Source organism: Nicotiana tabacum, chromosome 24 (assembly GCF_000715075.1).
Source record: "Nicotiana tabacum cultivar K326 chromosome 24, ASM71507v2, whole genome shotgun sequence".
NCBI classification, from domain to species: Eukaryota; Viridiplantae; Streptophyta; class Magnoliopsida; order Solanales; family Solanaceae; genus Nicotiana; species Nicotiana tabacum.
This window is the reverse complement of record NC_134103.1, coordinates 87131045-87153099: the sequence shown is the minus strand read 5'-3', so window position 1 is coordinate 87153099 and position 22055 is coordinate 87131045. Positions and strand designations below refer to the sequence as shown.

General features: G+C 38.8%; 1 long non-coding RNA gene across 1 annotated transcript; it reads right to left on the bottom strand.

The window, feature by feature from the left end:
• Nucleotides 1-302: 302 nt before the first annotated feature.
• Nucleotides 303-1500, bottom strand: LOC142178529 (uncharacterized). Its single transcript, XR_012706712.1, has 3 exons — nucleotides 1361-1500; nucleotides 1177-1267; nucleotides 303-350 (listed from the first exon to the last, which is right to left on the bottom strand). It is a non-coding gene; the product is annotated as an uncharacterized LOC142178529 (long non-coding RNA).
• Nucleotides 1501-22055: the final 20555 nt, after the last annotated feature.

The following is a 22055-nucleotide window of genomic DNA, read 5'->3' as shown; positions in this document are numbered from 1 at the left end:
ATGATTGATTTTAAGTTTATCTTTATCAGCTCCTTACGGCTCTTAAAATCAGGAAGCGGGATGTAAATCCGTTTTTCTAGCCACCTCCTACAGTAGTACAGTAAATCACCAATTAGACAAGATTCAGAAATGGAACAGAACACAAATCAGAGTTACAAAAGCAAATATTGACTAGGAAGTTAAGGAGTAAATTTAACCTTAGTGCCTCATCAAGAGCCCAGGGGAAATTTGTTGCTGTCAAAACTGTCACCGGTTTGCCTGCAGTATTATTAGTGGAGTTGTTTAACCGATCTATCTGAACTAGAAGTTCAGACTTCACTCTTCGGGATACTTCATGCTCTCCAGAAGCCCTAAGAAACAGGTTCAGAGTTGGTGAAGTCTTACCACTAGAATTAGAACTAAGAAATTATAAGTTTAACACAGGCAATAACTTAATTATGCTCAAATTAATGTTGATTGTTGAGCACATGCATAAATGTTAGTGCGAGATGTATGCAAACACAAGAGGTAGGTGAAGAAAAGAGGAGCAGGACGAAATATTTAGAGTTTAAGGTTTATGCATCGATGTTATAAAAATTATTTCACAATAATCAAGCTACTTATAATATAAATATCATAAATCTTTTTGATAAAACATTAATTTGTGACCTGATAAGATAATAACTAACATGCTATAGATATGATCTAGCAAATATCAGTTTAAAGTCACGGCGACCTCCAATTGCACTGCTCAGACGCATTAATTGTTAGCTTGATAAAAATCTCTGTGGTCGAAAAACATATACATGCATATGGATGGCATTATCAGTTCAGCGCAGACTAAGCTGCTCCAGTGAAACTAAAGTATGATTCAGTTTTGATAAAACATACAGCCTCTAATTTCCTTCCTGCTAGGTATTCTTCTAGGGTTTCAAATTTGTTTTAACCTTCTCTTCTCTCTGAAGTTCCTATGCAAAGCTTTGGACAAGTAAAGGCGCGTCACATATTTACTCGGTAAAAAAACAAAATCAAACTGGTCATGAAATTAATACTATACGGTACATCACCAATCAAGTCCTATTAGATGATTGAAATCTAGTTTCTAGAAGTCACAATGAGAAGTTTTATCACATATGGTAGACCCGAAACACACATCTATGCCTAGAAGTTTTATCACATATGGTGACGAAAACAAACCTTACACGACAGCAAGACAATGAGAAATATCCTCAGCTGTCACATGTATATGAAATCACTTTAGAAAGAACAGATTGCTTACCCTCTGGCACTGCAAAGAGAATCAATCTCATCAATGAAAATTGTACTTGGAGCACGGGCAAGATCAAACAAGCACCGTACCAATCGTTCACTCTCACCGTACCATTTTGCACACAACGAAGAACAAGAAACATTCAGAAATGTTGTCCCACACTCTGTAGCAACAGCTTTGGCCAAGAGTGTTTTCCCTGTGCCAGGAGGACCAAACATAAGAACTCCTCTCCAAGGTCTCCTGATACCCTGCAAGTAACATTGAATATGTGAACTATTGTTGCGACCAAACACACTCACGCAAGTATACGCGGTCGTCAAGTAATAAAGTGACTCAAAGTCGGATGTCGAACCCACGAGGACTTATGATTAGCTATTAACTAAATTAGCCTATCTTAATTATCTAAATAAGAATTAAATCTAAAAATATTTTATTCTAACTAATTAAATAAGAAAAATATAAATAATAAACTTTGAACAGAGGAAGAGCAGATTTTAATGATTTCAATGTAATGAAAACGATCTAGGGTTATGGTCTATCTAACAATCCTATTGTATTCTTCAATTGAATTGACCGACTAATTTATCTAGCTTATTGGTTGACAGGGTTAATATTGCTCATAAGAATCTGTCGAGTTCTTACTCGCCTATTCAAGCTAACCTAACGCCTATATGTCTATGGAGTTAGAATCAACAAGAACGCATTTATAATTCCTGTAAATCAACCAAGCAAGGCAATTAGGTATATGTCTATCCTAACCACGAATCCGTTCCCCGATGCCCGAGTTCAAGAACTTGCCCTACTCAATCCTATATGCAATATAGAATTCCCACTTTCGAGTTCAATTCTAGATTCGTAGATAATATTCAATTGGTGATCAAGCAATTAAATAATTAAGCGCAAGATTGAATAAATAAACTAATATGATAAATCAAGAAGTCAAAATCAATATCCGAATAACAATAGTCATGAAAGAACCACAACCCTAGAACGTGAAGTTTAGCTCCACATAGACATGGTAGCCAAACAACAAATCATACAAAGAAACATAAAAATTACTAAGTTTGGTGGGAGAAAGATGAAACTTGATGAATTCCGGCCTTCACAGCTTTTTCCTGGTTTTTTTCTCTTCCCAATATGTTCGATGACCTAAAAGAGGCGTTTTTAGCTTATATATTGCGTACAAAAGTCGTGGGCCAAAGCTCTCCCATTCCTAGTCCAATTCGGCTTCAGGGATTGATGCTAAGGTGGATGCGACGCATCCACCTTGTCCTCCATTTCAATTTTTGCCTGCGAAGGCGGATGCGACGCATCCACCTTGTCCTCTATTTCTCAGCTTCGCATGCGATGGTGGACGCGACGCATCCAGCTTCACTTCTACTTCCCAGTTTCGCACGCGATGGCGGACGCGATGGCACAACTTCACTGCTAAGGTTGCATGCAGGATGATGTTTTCCTAGGTTGGATGCGACGCATCCAACCCTTCTTCCTCTAGCTAAACCACCTTTTCTTCATATTTTGCACTCCGAACACCTTAAATCGTCACACATAACTTAATTAGTCATCAAACCAATAATTACACCATGTTGGGTGTTTTAAAGATTAAATAACATCAAAAAGTGGTTAAAGCATGGGCAAAGTAACATCAACACATATCGAAATATGCCAAACATCACTACCCCACACTTAAACCTTTGTTCGTCCTCGAACAAACCATCATATAGTAGACGAAACAAAATTAAACTCTTATCGTTCAAAGCACACTGCACCTATGACCGTGGTTATTTGCTACAATTAGGCTCTAGACTATGCATCAACACACTTCCCTTTTCTTATGCCCTTCTTTAAACATATTCGAACAAAGACAACATGCTCACAACAATCCTAACCTCAAAAACCGACTCAATGTCACAATGCACTCATGGCTTGAACAACCAACATCATAGAGAAGTCTAATAACGTTACCTATCCCTCGTGAAACCATGTGCCCTCACAACAAAAGCAAAGAGAGTAAAATCAATCCACACATTCGAATCTCATGCTCACAAAGAAAATCGCTCACTCTCACAAAAGAAGTCGCATGCATGCAGTTGGTACCATAGGCTTGCCCTTAATGTAAATCTCTACTAATGAAGCTCGCTCGATCTAAAATCAATTAGGACTTTTTTCATGGTTGTAATGTGGGCTAAGGGACGGGTAGGATATATTTTAGGAATAGTGACTCAACTTCCTAAGCACTTTAATACATCACAAAATTACTTTAAGCGCAAATTCTTCAACACCACTTCAATTTCACAAATAATATCACCCCAACAATATTTTCTCTTTCTTTAAGCACTACTTTAATTCATACCCACTAGCAAGAACAAGACAACAATTTATTCATTTATATTTTTCTTTCTTTCAATTTCCGCTAGTGGTGTATTATTTTACAAAATAAGTGCACCCTTCTTTCTTTCATTGGTTCCACTCAAAAGTCACCCCACACTTAGTCCCTTCTTACTTCTTTTAGCGCTCATCTAACAATTAAAGTGCTTTAAGAGGTAAAAGGATCAAAACAATGTCAATTAAGAATAAAAAGGGTATAGGCTTGTAATGTGGGTACCAAATAAAAGGTCTACAGGCTCAAAAGGTTTAACTAGGGATAGATTTTATTTGTGATAAGCAATAAGCTCAAAAAGATCAAAGAAAGCCTAAAATCATTTTTCAAACCGAGCATCACCTAAAATTTCGCTTCAACTCACATACCGGGCAAGTTCTAGACACAAGTACATTACATGGACTACACAAAAACCTCACCACACATGGCACATGACTCATTAAGGACGGTTACATTCCGACTCTCAAGTAATGCAAGTATTCACGGAGCCACGAGATATTAAGCATTAAACGCAAAGTGAACACAAGTCAAGAAAAATGAGAAATAGGCTGCAACAAAACATGCTATCCGTTTTAACAAGGCATCATCAATAATTTCAGAGTGAGAAGGGAAGATATTACATATGTAAAAGCTTAAATATGCCAGTATCAAACAAGTCAAGGGCACCTAGGTTCATCATTCTTCCTCCTTTTATTCCCTACATTCCTACTCTACTCTAAAAAGAAAACAAAATTATCCGGTTCAAACTACATCCCATGGAAAAGAACCGAGGCACAAAGAAAAACCACAGGGGATTATTACTATCTACAAAGATACTTTTTTTTTTTTTCAACTATTTTTTTCAATTTTTTTTTTCCTTCACCAAAGCTACTACACTTAAGAATGAGTACTACAACTAAGCTAAAATAGCACAGAAACTTATCCAAACGATCTCCTCACCCCACACTTAAAATTTTGCAATGTCCTCAATGCACATTATAAATAATAAGAGGGTAAACGAGACTCCCTGGTAGGCCAAAGGCCGAAGCAATAGCGGCTCACGGGGTACTCAGACTTCCCCCAGGCATCGTCCTTTGTGTGGGCACCCCACACTTAGTCCTCACCATCTAGCTCACTTTTGCACTCTTCTAATGGCTTTGCTTCCTATGCTCATAATCCTACAAAACAAAAATAAATACTACAAAATAATATAAATAAAATAAAATAAAAAGTAAACAAAAATAAAAGAAAGCAGTAACGCTGGGTTGCCTCCCAACAAGCGCCTGATTTAACGTAGCGGCACGACGTGAACCACTTTTTGCCTCCACCTTGAACTTATGAATTGCGCCCCTAATTTGGCTTCCAGTTTTCTATTATGCTCCCGAGGCGGTGAGACACATTTAATTGGGCCAAGCAACCAATATCGCATTTTACACTTCTTGGCCTTCGGATGAGGTATGTAATTTTGTCTCTCTGGCACGACGAATTCAAGAATGTAAGCACCCCGTTCCTCATCCATTGGCTCCTCCAAAGGCTCAGATGACTCGATTTCTATGTCATCATCCAAGCACAATTTTGAAAAATGTATGGAATGAGGACCAATACACCCTAACTTTAGAATTGTATTACTCTTTACATCCTCATATGTACACACACTAGAGTCTTCATATATAATATTATCTACTTCCTCACATGACTCTAGAGTGCTTTCCTCGACATGGACATCATCAATACAAGTATGGACGAATGATTTACTCTCCCCTTTTAGCTCCTCAACTTGGCGTATAAGCTCCTTTTCAGCTTCACACAACTCAGAACTATTTTGTTGGGCGTTAGACGCATCAACCTTTGCAATTAATTTAGCTCCCAAGTCGTGAATATCAGTGCCAAAATTTTTAATCTCCTGTCCCAGTTCAGCTCTTCCTTCTATAAAGTGTCTCGTCCTATCAGTAATTTTCTCACGTTGAGCCTCATATATTTCTAACTTTTCAGCTTGTTCCACTAGCCATGTTTGGCTCAAAATCTTCACTTTTTCAAAATTTTCCTTTTCTTGAAACTCGCTCTCTTCATTCAATTCTTCCATATTGGCCTTCATTCTTGTGATTGCTGCCCTCATTCTTTTCATATCTTTTTTGAGTTCATCCTGTTGCTCTGCTACTTGCCTCAGAATATCCCTAATATATGCATCAGGCTCCATATCCTGCACTTCATTGCCCCTATCAAACTCAGAAATATCATTAGAAAGATCATAATAAGGGCTCAGAGAAGGATGAACAAAATTAGGACAACCATCCCAATGGCCATCTTGACCACCACACATATTACAAATATTCCACTCAAAGGATTGAGATTGTGCGCACAACTCGCTCCTGGGAACATTCTGACAATTTTTCCACCAGTGGGGTCCTCCACAATATGGACAAGGATCATCAAAATAAGAATAACCATCATTCGAACAATTTTTATTCCAAGATGCCATGCTAAAATAAATAAAAAATACTAACTAAAATAAAATAATAAAAAAAACATGAATAGATAAAAAAATGTCTAATCTAGAAAAATAGCAAATTTCTAAGTCCCCGGCAACGGCGCCAAAAACTTGTTGCGACCAAACACACTCACGCAAGTATACGCGGTCGTCAAGTAATAAAGTGACTCAAAGTCGGATGTCGAACCCACGAGGACTTATGATTAGCTATTAACTAAATTAGCCTATCTTAATTATCTAAATAAGAATTAAATCTAAAAATATTTTATTCTAACTAATTAAATAAGAAAAATATAAATAATAAACTTTGAACAGAGGAAGAGCAGATTTTAATGATTTCAATGTAATGAAAACGATCTAGGGTTATGGTCTATCTAACAATCCTATTGTATTCTTCAATTGAATTGACCGACTAATTTATCTAGCTTATTGGTTGACAGGGTTAATATTGCTCATAAGAATCTGTCGAGTTCTTACTCGCCTATTCAAGCTAACCTAACGCCTATATGTCTATGGAGTTAGAATCAACAAGAACGCATTTATAATTCCTGTAAATCAACCAAGCAAGGCAATTAGGTATATGTCTATCCTAACCACGAATCCGTTCCCCGATGCCCGAGTTCAAGAACTTGCCCTACTCAATCCTATATGCAATATAGAATTCCCACTTTCGAGTTCAATTCTAGATTCGTAGATAATATTCAATTGGTGATCAAGCAATTAAATAATTAAGCGCAAGATTGAATAAATAAACTAATATGATAAATCAAGAAGTCAAAATCAATATCCGAATAACAATAGTCATGAAAGAACCACAACCCTAGAACGTGAAGTTTAGCTCCACATAGACATGGTAGCCAAACAACAAATCATACAAAGAAACATAAAAATTACTAAGTTTGGTGGGAGAAAGATGAAACTTGATGAATTCCGGCCTTCACAGCTTTTTCCTGGTTTTTTTTCTCTTCCCAATATGTTCGATGACCTAAAAGAGGCGTTTTTAGCTTATATATTGCGTACAAAAGTCGCGGGCCAAAGCTCTCCCATTCCTAGTCCAATTCGGCTTCAGGGATTGATGCTAAGGTGGATGCGACGCATCCACCTTGTCCTCCATTTCAATTTTTGCCTGCGAAGGCGGATGCGACGCATCCACCTTGTCCTCTATTTCTCAGCTTCGCATGCGATGGTGGACGCGACGCATCCAGCTTCACTTCTACTTCCCAGTTTCGCACGCGATGGCGGACGCGATGGCACAACTTCACTGCTAAGGTTGCATGCAGGATGATGTTTTCCTAGGTTGGATGCGACGCATCCAACCCTTCTTCCTCTAGCTAAACCACCTTTTCTTCATATTTTGCACTCCGAACACCTTAAATCGTCACACATAACTTAATTAGTCATCAAACCAATAATTACACCATGTTGGGTGTTTTAAAGATTAAATAACATCAAAAAGTGGTTAAAGCATGGGCAAAGTAACATCAACACATATCGAAATATACCAAACATCAACTATGTAGAAGTTTCATAATAAGTATTCATTACTCTTTTATTAATGTGCCATGTAGTTACAACCTGTGCATAGCTGCAGCTCAAAAACTTATATATCAGCAACAAATTGCAACTTCCATTGGATCAAATTGTATCCTCGTTATTTGAAGACAAATATATGAGATAATTCAGGTTTCAACAGGAAAAACTATTCCTAGCTTATTTTCTTAATTATGTGCGAGGAGCATATCTATCTACCTCTGATGAACAGTTTGTTACAAGGCAAAAGAAAAGAATAAATGACGTGTGTTTGATATGACGGAAGTCATTTTCCTCCGACGAAAACATTTTTCGGAAAACAGATACCTAACAAGTGTAAGTGGGAGTATTTTGATAAAAAATTGTAAGTAGTAAGATTAAATAATAATGTGCAAGTATTATTTGGAGTGATTAATATGAAGTTAAAGTTAACATAGTTAAAATAGTCGTTGAACCGGGTCGGGCCGGTTAACCGATTCAACAGTAATTTTTATTGAACGGGTTTGACCGGTCCGATTAACCGGTAAGAAAATATATACGGACCAACCCACTAACCCCCAAAACCCAGCCCTACCCGGCCCCCTTCCACCGATCCGGACCGGTCCGGTTTACTATTGGTCTAGGCCGGTCCGGAACCGGATCAACCCGGTCCGTTAAACAGGTCTAGGTTCACTACATCGGCTCTGTAAAATTTGAGTACCGAAAGTTTCTTTACCCAATTGACTCAGTGAAATAAATCACTGTTAGTTTTTAGGTCTACTTTGGGTTTTTTGTTAAATAGACTAAACTTGCTCAAGTTTAGCAAACTTAAAGGACAATAAGTGCTCACGACAATAGATAAAAGAAAAAGTTAGACTTACCCCCAAATAGATAAAGGCAATAGATAAAGGACAAAGTTAGACAAACGGGCCGGGTTGATCCGGTTCCGGACCGGCCTAGACCGGTAGTAAACCGGACCAGTGGAAGGGGGCCGGGTAGGGCTGGGTTTGGGGGATTAGTGGGTTGGTCCGTATATATTTTCTTACCGGTTAATCAGACCGGTCAAACCCATTCAATGAAAATTACTGTTGAATCGGTTAACCGGCCCGACCCGGTTCAACAACTATTTTTAATTTTTTTTTAAATTATCACACTTGTTTCTTCAATCGATGGGCGCGAACCCGTTAAGCCCGATTTTAAAAACTCGGTAACCAGCCAGGATTGGTGACCGACCGGTCACTATTTTTCTCAATCAGGCAGGGTCGGTCCAGTTAACCGGTTCAACAGTAATTTTTATTGACCGGGTTTGATCGGTCCGATTAACCGGTAAAAAATTATATACGGACCAACCCCCTAACCCCCCAAACCCAGCCCTATCCGGCCCCCTTCCACCGGTCCATTTTACTACCGGTCTAGGCCGGTCCGGAACAGGATCAACCCGGCCCGTTAAACAGGTCTAGGTTTACTACATCGGCTCTGTAAAATTTGAGTACCGAAAGTTTCTTTACCCAGTTGACTCAGTGAAATAAATCACTGTTAGTATTTAGGTCTCCTTTGAATTTTTTGTTAAATGGACTAAACTTGCTCAAGTTTAGCAAACTTAAAGGACAATAAGTGCTCAGGGCAATAGATAAAGGACAAAGTTAGACTTACCCCCAAATATAAGGGAAAATTTTGGCTAAAAACTCTTGAAAATGTAATCGCTGAAATATATATTTGGTAGTGTATGTCTCATATTTGAGAAAAAACTGACAAATAAATAAATAAACAAAAAAATAACATAAATAGAATCGATAAAAACCCGACCTAATTGGTTTGATTTGGTTCTAATATTTGAAAAACTAAATTACTTGGTTGGTTTCTTTTTATGAAAAATTCGATCAAAACCGAACCATGAACATCCTACTCTTCTGGGCGGTTGCTTCGAGATATATTGTGGACATGCCCCTCAAAATTTTATTTCAAAGTTTGGACCGTTTTTTATATTTTTATTTATATTTTGCCCTAGAAAATGCTAATTAGGGGTTTAAGTTTGGTCAGGGGTCATTTTGAACTTTTAAAAACTTTTGGGCCAAACTTAAAATCTAAAAAATAAATGGAATTTTGGCTCCAAACCAAACAGAACTTAAACAGCTTCTTCTCTTTGGTTATTCTCCCTCAAAAATTCTGGTTCTTTAAAATTATTTATGATTAGAACGAAACTCAATATCATAATCACGATAACATTGAGGAGGTCAAGACTCGATCAGAGCAGCTAATGCTGATTGATGAAAAATAATTAGCGGCAGTGTGTTTCGTCTAGTTATACCAGCAAAGAATGGCACACGCTTACAACAAAAAAGTGTGCCCAAGGCATTTTGAGGTAGGCTAACTCGTTTTGAAACGTATTCTTTCATATCAGGTTGAAGCTAATGTAACGACCCAACCGATTGTTTTGAGCTCTAACACGTCGTTCGACGGTTTGAGGCCTTGGGCAGCTTCACTTCATGTATTATGACTTGTACGTGATGATATGTGTGGTCGATTTTGATTTTCGGGAAGTTCGGGGTTGATTAGAAGAATAATTCTTAATTCAGAAGTTTTAAGTTTTAAGTTTGAAGAGTTGACCAAGATTTGACTTTTGAGTAAACGATCTCGGAATCGGGATTTGGAGGTTCCAGTAGGTTCGTATGATGATTTTAAACTTGGGCATATGTTCGGGTTGAGTATTGGGTGGTCCAGGAGCATTTCGGCACTTATTGTAGAAAGTTGGCATTTAAAGGTTAGGGATTTTCCTAACTTCGATCATGGTTTGACTTTAAGGCTGTAACGACCCAACCGGTCGTTTTGCTTTCTAGAATCCCGTTCCCCTAAATAAGACTCCCCGTGCGTGCTTTTACTGTTTTATGACTTGCGGGGATGGTTAGTTCGGGATTTGAAAGGGTTCGAATTGAGATCGGAATACTTGGTTCCTTAGTTTGGCTTTAAAAGGCTAAGTTTGACTTCAGTCAACATTTTGGGTAAACGACCTCGGAATCGAGATTTGATGGTTTCAATAGGTTTGTATGATGATTTCGGACTTGGGCGTATATTCGGGTCGGGTTTTGGATGACCCGGGAGTATTTCGACGCCTAATAGTGAAAGTTGGCTCTCTGAAGATTTTAAAGTTCTTTAAATTTAGTTTGAAGTAGGATTTGGTGTTATCAAGGTCCAATTGGGATTCTGAGACCAGGAATAGTTTCATATGAAGATTTAAGACTTGCCCATAAAATTTGGTGTCATTCTGAGTAGTCTAAGTATGATTAAGCGCGTTGGAGCAATTTGGAAACTTGAAGTTCATATTTTGATTTAATTCGGTTTTAGGGTGCGATTTTTAGTTTCGTTGTTGTTTTTACCCGTTTTGAGAGTTCGAACAGGTCTGTATTATGTTTATAGACTTGTTGGTGCATTGGACGGGGTCCCGAGTGGCTCGGGTGAGTTTCAGATCTCTCGGAGCAATGTTGGAAAAACCAGAAATTCCAATTCTGGTTTCCTTCTTCGCGAACACAGAAGGACTCACGCGTTCGCGATGAAGGAATTGGGCTGGGGGAAACTTTGTGCTTCGCATTCGCGGGAGGAGGTACGTATTTGCGAAGAGTAAGGCGAGCTGGGTGGGGGTGACACCATTTGCGCGTTCGCGAAGGTGCCCTCGCGTTCGCGTAGGGCAGGGCTGGTAAGCCTCCACGTTGGCAAGGCCTTGGTCGCGTTCGCGTAGACCAAGTTTTCTGGGCCTGGGCCGTTTGTCTTCACGAATGCGAGGCCTCTTCCGCATTCGCGAAGAACAGGGCAGCTGGGCAGTGTGTTTTAAAATCGGGACTTAAGCCATTTTTAGGTTCATTTATTGCATTCTGGGGCGACTTTGGAGCTTTAAAGAGGGGGATTTCAACCTATCTTTTGAAGGTAAGTAATTTCTACCTAATGTGAGTTTAATACATAGATTATGGGTAGATTGTAACATGTAAATTTGTGGAAATCATGAGTTTAGATAAAAATTCTAGATTTTGATAAAAATGGGATTTAACCACGAAAATAGTTATGAAATTTAGTGATATCATATATTTGAGTTCGTGAGGTTATGGGTAACAACTTTTTTCAAAATTTTTTGGAATCCGGGCACGTGGGCAATGGGGTGAATTTTAGGAATTCTTCAATTAGGGTTGGGTAATCACTTTAATAGTTAGGATACGAACTTCTGAACATGTATTGATTATTTTATATAATATTTGACTAGTTTCGAGTAGTTTGGTACCGAGTTGAGGGTTTAAAGCACATTTATGGACCGGAAAGTAAGCTTTGAGACGAGGTAAGTCTCTTTTCTAATCTTTTAAGAGGGAATTAACTCCATTGGTGAATTGAATTAATATGTGCTTATATTTGTGGGAGCTACATATATACGAGGTGACGAGAGTCCGTATGTAGCTACTAATTATGCTTATGTCCGGGTAGTTTAGGACCCAAATCATGTTATACTTACGATATTTGCACCCTACTTGTTAATTTAAGTGCTTAAATCATATTGGAACTTGATAAAGGAATTGTAAAAGGTCGAATTTCATTTACTTGAGTTTTGAACGGGTTACTTGACCGTTAATGAGAATTGGTGTTTCTTTGAATATTATCCTCTTAATAATCTTTGAATCGGTTATTTATAAAGTATTTTCTCTTCTTGTGGAGCGGGCCGAATGTCTCGGCAGTAGAACAAATACATCTATGTTTAGTATCGTTTGACCCTCGGCAGTGCACAGTTTATATATTTATATGTTGGATCGAGCCGTACGACCTCGGTATAATTCATGCGTAATAATTCTTGGAGCCCAATTATAATTGATATTGTTTCATTGGCTTGAGAGATTAATTTGTTAAATGAATGGAAATTAATTTGGGATTTACTATTAGCGAAAGAATTGTTTATTTATTTCTTGTTATTGAGTTTTCAACTGTATTTCTATAATCCATGCTTAATTATAATTTCGGTATTTCATTGTTAGCCCATAGTAAGTGTCGAATTCGACCCCTCATCACTACTTCTTCGAGGTTAGACTAGATACTTACTAATTACATGTTGTTTATGTACTCACGCTATACTTCTCCACTAATCATGCATGTCACGGCCCAAAATTTTCCTCTGTGAACCGTCGTGACGGCACCTAGTCTCTATGACTAGGTAAGCCTAACACTTGCGGAAATGAAATGAAAAACATAAAAATTAACAACTAATAGTAATAGATATTTTAAATAAAATATTTGAGATGTTGCTCGACATATAAAATAATCACTCTCGAGTACACAACTCTCCCAAGATCCGGAACACCGTAAGTCACAAGCTTCTACGAAGTTCTAACTGTTCTATACATCAGTGTCTATAGAAATAAGAGAAGAATCAACATAGGGGGATAGAGGGGACTCCGAGGATCTGAGGGCGCGGGCAGATGTACCTTTAAGTTCTCCAAAAACAGCAGCGACTGCAACTAAGGACGAGGCTGGTAAAAGAAACCTAGATCTGCACACGAAAAATATGTACAGAAAAGGGCGTGAATACACCACAGCGGTACCCAGTAAGTGTCAAGCCTAATCTCGGCCGAGTAATGACGAGGTCAGGTCAAGGCCCTACTGGTATATAATAAATAAGCAGGAGAGTATAACAATATAATAAGAGACTGGAATTTAAACAAAGAGAACATAGCAAAGTAGCAACGCAGAACACAGGGATAAACAATAGGGGATCTCCCGAGATACCGTCTCGTAGTCCCAAAATAAAAGTGCAAGGAGATCTCCCGAGGTACCGCCTCGTAGTCTCAAAAGTAAATATGCAAGAACTCCTGAGGAACCGCCTCGTAGTCTCAAAAGTAAATGTACAGGGAGATCTCCCGAGGAACCACCTCGTAGTCTCAAAAGTAAATATGCAGGGGGATCTCCTGGGATACCGTCCCGTAGTCCCAAAGTAAATACGCAGGGGGATCTTCTAGGATACCGTCCCGTAGTCCCAAAGTAAATATGCAGCTCAAACAAATGAATATAACAGTTACAACAAGAAACCTATGATTTAGACTAAGTACCAGTCAAGAAAGAAGCAAGATTTACTAAACATGCTGCAAAGAGTTCAAATAGGCAATTAGGACATGTAGACATGCTATTCTAGGCTAATAGGATAACTACACATGCTAGTATACTCAGATAAGATGAAAACAGGCTATTACTCGATAAAAATCAGGTTTTTTCCCACAAATAGCTTGTGTACGCACTCGTCACCTCACGTACACGGCGCTCACATATCATAACAACACCAAGTCCTAAGGGGATTTCCCCCACACAAAGTTAGGCAAGCCACTTACCTCGAATCAAGCTCAATCAATCCGTAACAATGCTCTTTCCACAAAAATCCAATTCCGAATGGCCCAAATCTAGCCAAAATCAATTATATATCATAAATATAACTACAAGGAACTAATCTAGCTACTGAAATCAAAGCTAAAGCAAGAAATTAGAAAATCGCCCCAAAACGTCTTTCCGGGCCCACATCTCGAAATCGGGTAAAAGTCACAAAATATGAACACCCATTCACTCACGAGTTCACTCGTACCAAAATTATCCAAATCTGATGTAAAAATCCCAATCAAAACCCCAAAATCTTAGTTGAAGAACTTCTTCCCATTTTCCCCCAATTTTCAACCCAAATTCGAAATTAAATGATGAAACTAATGATAGATTAGTGGGATATAACCAAAATCAAGTGTAGAATCATTACTCAATCGATGTCTCTGAAAATCCCTCGAAATCTCGTCCAAATCCGAGCTCCCAAACTCAAGTTTTGATAAAAATGGCCAAACCCTCGATTTTGAATCTTTATATCTGGCCAGTTAATTCCTTCTTCGCGAACGCGGTCAAAGCCTCGCATTCGCGTTGAACAAAAAATGTTGACCAGAAATTCCTATTTTGCGAACGCCAGTGACCTCTCGCGAACGCGTACCTTTCACTGGCGGACCCTACGTGAATGCGGGACCCTCTTCGCGAACGCGTAGGCTTAAATGTGTGAAGCTCTATCTGCATGTTCCTCTCCGCGAACGCGAGGACCATGTCGCGAACGTGTATCCTCAAGGTTCCACATCTTCGCGAATGCGGGAACCACATCGCGAACATGAAGAGTAACTCAACTGGCCTTCCCAGATACCTTACGCGAATGCGATAACTCCCTCGCGAACGCGATGAAGAAAATGTCTGCAACAAAACACTAGAAAATCTTCTATCTTCCAAAGTCCAAAAGTGATTCGTTAATCATTTGAAACTTACCCGAGGCCCCCGAGACCTCAACCAAACATACCAACTAATTCTAAAATACCATACGAACTTAGGCGAGCCCTCAAACCACCTGAAGCAATGCTAAAATCATGAATCATCCTCCGATTCAAACTTAAATAACTTGAAACTTTCAAATTTGACAACTGATGATGAACCCAACCAAACCACGTCCGATTGACCCCAAATTTTGCACACAGGTCATATTCAACCCTACGTACCTACTCTAACTTCCAGAATTGGAATCCGACCCTGATATAAAAAAGTCCACTACCGGTCAAAATCTAAAAAACTTCAACTTTCGCCATTTCAAGCTTAAATGAGCTACAAACCTCCAAAACACTATCCCGGCATGCCCCTAAGTCCAAAATCACCTAACGGAGCTAACAAAACTGACGAAACTCCATTCCGGAGTTGTCTTCATACAGTTCCGATTACACTCCAAATCCTAAGGCTTAAACTTTTATTTAGGGACTAAGTGTCTCAAGATACTCCAAAAACCAAAACGAAATCTCCCGGCAAGTCACAATAGCAGAAATAGATATGGGAGAAGTAGTTAATAGGGGGTCGGATCTATAACTCTCAAAATGACCGGCCGGGTCGTTACAGTATAGGATCCAAGGCAGGTGCACCTGGTTATCAGTCCGGCGCGCATCCTTGATTTCCACGAGACTTTACGGTGAGCTGCCTTCTGAGCCCGTTCTGCAGCACCTGAAGTCTTCCTTTTGCTTTTACTTTCTGTCTATTTCACTTCAGCCAGTAGTGTAGTATTTATTTTGTATATTCTACTAGTAGCTCATATACTTGTGACATCAAGTCGTAGAAATTATGCTAGTAGACACATGATGATTTTTTTGGATATTTACTTATATCATTTTCTCTTAAAATTATTTATCTCTCATCTTATTAAATTTTTACTTCCTATTTATGCACTAATTAAAAATCAGCTATTTTTAAAAATGTTAAAAGAAACAATCATGTGGTTAGTTTACTGTTAGCTTGCCTAACGGTGACGTTGGGCGCCATCACGACCTATAGGAGAAATTGGGTCGTAACAAATACTATCAGGATCGGGACTTGGAATAGGTCCATTTCGTTATTTGAAACTTGTCTGCAAAATTTGGTGTCATTTGTAGTTGATTTGATATGGTTTGGACACTTGGTTGCAATTCTTGAACTTCTTGAAGTTCATTACGATTTTCATGCGTTTTGGCGTTCGATTTATGATTCTAGAGGTTATTTTAGTGTTTTGATCGTGAGAGAGAGTTCGTGTTATGTTTTTGGCTGGTTTATGTGATTGGACAGGGTCTCGTGGACCTCGGGTGTGTTACAGATATGTTTGGGTTGTGTCGCGCTCTTATTTGATGTTTCAGTGTCATTTTCTTGGGTATAAAGGATATTATATTGAGCAAACAACTTTTGATTTATGATTTGATTGAACCATTAGATCCATATCATAATTACGGAGTCATAGCAAGAATAATCATCGAATTCTGATGTCGTACGAGAGAGTTATTTCCATTTCTGTACTGGGAAAGATTGTTGATGTTGATGGTTTTGCGATCTTCACAATTGCGAAGACTATAGATTTTTGCCTTGGTTAACAATTGTGAACACTTGTCCGTAATTGCGAGGATCGCAAATGCGAACCCTGTGTCGCAAATGCAACATCTGAGGTTGTGATTAAGACTATATTTCGGGGTTTAGTCCATTCCTCTTACATTTTTACTTGGTTGGGCAATTTTTGGAGCTCTTGAAGAGGATATTCTCACCATCTATTATGAGGTAAGTTATTCCCACTTGTTTCAAGTTAAATACATGGATTATATACAGATTTTAACATGGAATTGGTAAAAAATTGGGATTTTGAAGAAAAAAACCTAGAAATTATATTTTTGAATTTTGACCACAAGATTGGACATGAAATTTGGAATAAATCATATATTTGAGTTCGTAGCGTCATGGGTAAAGTTTATCTTCAAAAAGTTTTGGAATTCGGGCACGTGGGCCCGTGGATCGACTTTGTTGACTTTTCGAGCGGAGTTGGAGATTTTTACAAATTGTTAAATTATAAGCATTGGAGTATATATTGATTGATTTCCATGTTGTTTGACTAGTTTTGGGTCGATGGGCATTGGTTTGAGATGTTAAAGAGGCGGTGGAGCCGGTTATGGAACTTTGGAGCGAGGTAAGTCTCCTGTCTAACCTTGTGAGGGAAAAATTTACCTCGTAGGTGTTATACTTCTTATGTGCTACATGTTGTGGAAGCTATGCACGTATGAGGTGACGAGTGTCCATGTGTATTCTAGGATTTCTGATTATGTCCAGGTAGACTTAGACTCACGCCATACTTTAATTGTACTATTTGAGTTATTCTTGTTTGTTTAATTACTTTAATTCGCACTATGATATGAGACTAGACTTGCGTAGAGTAATGGACGCGTTATTTTTAGATATTTTATATGCTACCCGATTAACCGTAGCAATTGTACTTCTCTTACGGATTTCTCTCGTGTTATGCGTATTCATCGAAAAGTTTCCTTAAATTTCATAACTCACACGTACACTCGTGAGTGGGGTCAAGGAACCGTTAAAGCTTCATATTCTTATGGGATCACATAGGCAGTATCATATTCTTATGGGATCGGGTCGTTCGCCTTGGCAGTATCATATTCTTATGGGATCGGGCCGTTCGCCTCGGCAGTATCATATTCTTATGGGATCGGGCCGTTCGCCCGGCAGTATCATATTCTTATGGGATTGGGCCGTTCGCCTCGGTAGTATCATATTCTTATGGGATCGGGCCATTCGCCTCGGTAGAATCGTACGTAATATCTGATAAAAAGCCATTGTATCTGTGAGTTTTCCTGGTTTGAGTTATGACGATCTATCTGATGGGGACCATATTATACATATACTCCGGTTGAGGAGGTAACCGATATGTGAGAATTTGCATTCAATGTTCAGAGGAGATTGTACCACGTACCTGTATTTGCTTACACTGTTTATTTACCATGCCTCGTACTTGTTTACTTTCTACTGTACTTGATTTATTTGACCACTAGTAAGAGTCGATGTCGACCCCTCGTCACTACTTCTCCGGGGTTAGGCTAGATACTTACTGGGTACGCATTGATTTATATACTCATGCTACACTTCTGCACTTATTGTGCAGGTATATATATTTCTGGTGGTCTTTTGGACGTAAAGGCACAACTATTGTGGGGACTTTACGGTGAGCTGCATCCCTTGTTATGAACCACAACATACAGATTATCCATCATAATTATTTATATTATCCTGTCTATCTTGTATTCCAGACAGATGTTGTATTATTTTTGTACCTTCTAGTAGATGCTCATGCACTTCTGACATCGGGTTTTGGGATATGCTAGTCGATATTAATGGTTTTGCTTTAATATTATCACCTTTTATTTCGTGTCTTACTAACATTGTATGTATGCATGATTTTAAATATATTAAATTTCTTATTTAACAAAGTTTATGATTTCAAAAGTAATAAAATTAATAATTATTTGGATGATTCACCGTTGGCTTGCCTAACGACGACGTTGGGCACCATCACGGCCTATAGTGAATTTTGGGTCGTGACAACTAAAGGGAAGTTCACCCTGAGCTAGCAAGGGCACTACATCATCAAGAAAGTATTACTAAAAAGGGCATTGTACTTGGTATATGAAAAAAGAAGGGTGCCAGACATGACTAGTAATGTAGATGCAGTCAAAAGATACTATGTCTAACATGCATCCACTATGGAACTTACACGCGTGGCTTTCTCATTGAGATGATGAAAGGTTGTCCTTCGCTCACTACCCCCAAATAGGTTTCACCCTTTGTTAGCCTTTTTAGCCTTGTTTACTTTCTTTGCTTTTCCCACTTTTTGGAACCTATGTACTGGACAAAAAAAAACAAAAAAAAAAAAAGAAAAAATCAATCAAACAATAAATCTTTTGAGTTAGTGAACTACGTTCGCCCTAATTCCGAAAGGATATGAAGGCATCCTGTCATTACCTAAAATCCAACTAGTCGTGATGGCACCTAACCCCAACCTGCTAGGTAAGCCAATTAATAGTATCCAATTCTACTGAAATTAAATAAACAATTAAATAGAAGAGATTATCTGAATTTTATACATTCTCCAAGGACTGGCCGGTAGTACAAATCATGAGCTTCTAAGAATAGAATTTACAAAGTTAGTATGAAATAAATACATTATTTGTCCGAAAGTACATAACAGAGTTTTATGAATCTAAGGCTACCATGAACAAGAGGCAGCTACAACCAAAATACAGGTACGTCTTCAAGTCCAGTTCCCGCCGAGCACAACCACATCATCAGTCAACATCTGCACGCAAGGTGCAGAAGTGTAGTATGAGTACAACCGATCACATGTACTCAATAAGTAACAGACCTAACATTAGGTTGAAAGTAGTGATGAGCTGGGACAAAGGTCGGGTCCAACACCAATAGCCGACAACAGTTCATAACAACGTAAAGCAATAATAAAAGAAGTATCTCAGAGATAAAATGCTCAGCTTTTTCATAGTTTTCCAGAAAATAGTTCCGCTTTTCAAGTATATCAGTGAAAACCCAACTCTTTTACCAAAATCGTCGTAAATATGAGTAAGTTTGAAAACTGTAATTTTTCCCAAAAACCTTTCAACAATACATAAGATGTTTCATTTTCAAATAGCATGAGGAGAATGCATCTCTATGCCTACATGTCAATATACAGGTGAAATCATGAATGTCACCCAAAAACCAGGTAGCAGAAGGAAATGCATCTTTATGCATGTATCTCAAGTACGCATGTCAAATGAAGTCATCTCAGTGATGAACTCATGTACTCACACTCTCAAAGTACGCAATCTCATTGTCTCATACTTTTCACTCATCATGCTCAATCACTCGACACACTCGGTCACCCAATACTGATCAGGGCAGATCTAGCCCAAATATAATAACTACTAGCAATTGCGCTCATTGGGGGTGTACAGACTCCGGAGGGGCTACTATAGACCAAGCGCTATAATACGCACGGACAACTCACGTGCTGCACGGACAACTCACGTGCTATAGTATCAATATCTGGATCTGCATGGACAACTCATGTGCTGCACGGACAACTCATGTGCTATAGTATCAATATCTGGATCCGTACGTACAACTTACGTGCTATTGTAACAATATCCTCACAAATAAGCCCTCGGCCTCACTCAGTCATCAATCTCTCCAGTCTCTCTCTCACGGCCTCACAATGCCATGAAACTAGCCCAAAAATGATGATATGATGTATTAATTAATAACAACAGAGACTGAGATATGATATGTAATGAATGAATATGACTGAGTACAAAATTTCAATGAAATCAACAAGTCAATAGCAAGAAACGACCACTATGGGTCCCAACAGTATCAACATATAGCCTAAACATGATCTCTAACATGATTGACAGCTCAATTACTTTAGTACGTAGAGATTTCATGGTTACAGATAAGATCAGGTCACTACACATTACCACGTAAATAACAAAGTCACAACTTACATGGTGCACGCTCACACGCCCGTCACCTAGCATGTACGTCACCTCAACACTATTCACATAACACGTAATACAGGGTTTCATACCCTCAGCACTAAGTTTAGAAGTGTTACTTACCTCGAACAAGCCAAATCCAATACCGAGCAAGCCAAGCGATGCTCCAAAAATGCAATCTCGCACGTACCGACCTCTGAACGGCTCAAAACTAGCCAAAAGCAACTCAAATACATCAAATAATGTCAACGAAATCAAACCCAATCGATAAAAGTCGAATCTTTAATCAAAGACCAAAAATCGACCAAAAAGTCCAACTCGGGCCCACGCCTCTGAACCCGATAAAACTTACAAAATCTGACAACCCATTCAATTACGAGTCGAACTATATTACTTTCACTCAAATCCGACTCTAAATCGATGTTCAAAACTCAAAAATTTACATTATGAAACTTTAGGCTAAAACCCCCAATTTGTCTTTAAAATTCATCAACCAATTGCCAAAAATAAAGATAGATTCATGGAATAAGATCAAAACCAAGTGTATAACACTTACCCCAATCCCTGTGATGAAAATTGCTCCAAAAATTGCCTCAATCTGAGTCTCACATCTCAAAATATGAAGAAAGAACCAAAACCTTGATTTTATAGTTTCTGCCTAGCATTTTCCGCTTTTGCGGTCAAGTGGTCGCATCTGCGGCCTTCGCTTTTGCGGGAAAACTTTTCTTCTGCGAAAATAGCCTTGCCCAGCAACCCCCGCACCTGCAGTATTAAACTCCGCTTTTGCGAAGACCCTCGCACCTGCGCTTTCACTCGACGAAATTGCGCATCTGCACCTGCGCCATATTCTTCGCTCCTGCGGGCCTCCGTACCCAGCTCTCATTCCGCTTCTGCGACTGCATCGTCGCCTCTGCGTCCATCGCACCTGCGTAAACCAGCCGCAGGTGCGATCACACCAGAACCAGCAACCCACACCAGCCTTAGCCAAAACTTCCAAAATGGTCTGAACCTCGTCCGAAACTCACCCGATCCCCTCGGGACCCTATCCGAATATACCAACAAGTCCAATAACATAACACGGACCTACTCGAGGCCTCAAATCACGCATAACAACATCGAATCGATGAATCGCACCTCAAATTGAACTTAATGAACTTTGAACTTTTCAACTTCCAAAACTCGTGCTGAAACATAGCAAATCAATCCGGAATGAACCCAAATTTTGCACACAAGTCTCAAATGATATAACGAAGCTATTCAAATTTCCGGAACCACAATCCGAATCCGATATCAAAAAGTCCACTCACTATCAAACTTTCCAAAAAATCTAACTTTCACCATTTCAAGCCAAATTCAACTACGGACCTCCAAATCACAATCTGGGCGCGCTCCTAAGTCCAAAATCACCCAACGGAGCTAACAGAACCATCAAAACTCTAATCCGAGGTCAAATACTAAAAAGTCAAACTTGGTCAACTCTTCCAATTTAAAGCTTCCTAGTTGAGAATTATTCTTCCAAATAAATTCTGAATAACCCGAAATCCAAAACCAACAATTCACATAAGTTATAATACATCATAT